General features: G+C 53.2%; 1 long non-coding RNA gene across 1 annotated transcript; it reads left to right on the top strand.

Annotated features, from left to right (window-relative positions):
• Nucleotides 1-310: 310 nt before the first annotated feature.
• On the top strand, nucleotides 311-942 carry LOC144894157 (uncharacterized). The gene is made up of 2 exons (XR_013624867.1): nucleotides 311-773; nucleotides 871-942. It is a non-coding gene; the product is annotated as an uncharacterized LOC144894157 (long non-coding RNA).
• The last annotated feature ends 260 nt before the right edge of the window (nucleotides 943-1,202 follow it).

The following is a 1,202-nucleotide window of genomic DNA, read 5'->3' on the forward strand; positions in this document are numbered from 1 at the left end:
ACGGCCGCGTCCAGGCTCCACTAGGCGGAGCTTGCAGCCCGATAGGAAGGGTCGTCATGGCGACCACTTTTTGGTGAGACGTGCCGGCAGGTCTAGATCGGGGCATTGGATGGCTCCGTGCCGAGATGGTGCGTGGGATCTCGGCCCGGGTAAACCTCCTTCCCTGCACCGAATGCGGGACGCACCCAGCCGCTGGCACAGAACAACCAGCATTCATGGCTTGGCTTTACGAAGCCGGGCTTTGGACAGGAATTGGCGCACCGAGAGGCAGTAGTGAGTAGACTGGGTGATGAGGTTAGTGTTTTGGACCCAAAAATTAGAGAAAAACAAAATTTGATGATTGGCAAAGGATTGGCAGAGTGATGATTGGTAATGGTACAGTGATTGGCAGATGATTGGCAAATTTTTGATTTGTTGAAATTTGATGTGCAAAATTGGTAGTGAGAGACCCCCGATGTGGTGGGATGGCATCCCTGCCACCCTTCCCATGTGGGGGGCAAAGGAGCAATAGCTTATGGGGTGTATGGCAGTGAAAACTAGCCCGGGTGGGTTAGGATATTGTGTGTAGGGATCTAGCGAAGATGACATTAGGTAACGTTAAGGTTAGTTAGTGACTGATACCTGTAGTGGGGACGCAGGTAGATTAGTATGGATGATAATGACGTGGGAGCGCAATAGTTTAAAGGGACGACTGGGAAGCGCAAGTTTCAGAGGGGAGTAGTTAGCTGAGATGATGCCGTGTTTGTGAGAATTGAACAGGTGTGATTGCACAGGTGTGCAACTGGACAGGTGTGTGGAGCAGTGTATGAGTAGTGAGTGTGTGGATCAGCGCGAATGCGCTTGGGGAGAGAAGGGTGCAGGTGGCACCAGGTGTGAGAGCACAGGTGTGCAGGTACAGGTGTGTGGAGAGAGTTGGAGTGAGTGGTACGGAGTGGTGTGCATGGTGCGAAGGTGTGGATGGGGGAAGAGTGGACCCCTTTCGCGAGCACCCGGGGCGGGTAGTGTAAGTGTTAGGTAGAGGGTGCAGGTAAATTGTGGTTGGATATTGGCATTTGTGGTGCGGTTGCAGAATGGTGTTGCGAATGGGTGCATTAGTGTTGTGGAAATGGCTGGGCGTGTAGCCTGTTAGTGTGTGTAGTTGGTTGGGCACTCCACCACTGTGAGGATGTCGGCCAGGTGAGGCCGCAGGTGGGCTCTGGGAG

Source organism: Myxine glutinosa, chromosome 10 (genome assembly GCF_964187855.1).
Source record: "Myxine glutinosa chromosome 10, kmMyxGlut1.1, whole genome shotgun sequence".
NCBI classification, from domain to species: Eukaryota; Metazoa; Chordata; class Myxini; order Myxiniformes; family Myxinidae; genus Myxine; species Myxine glutinosa.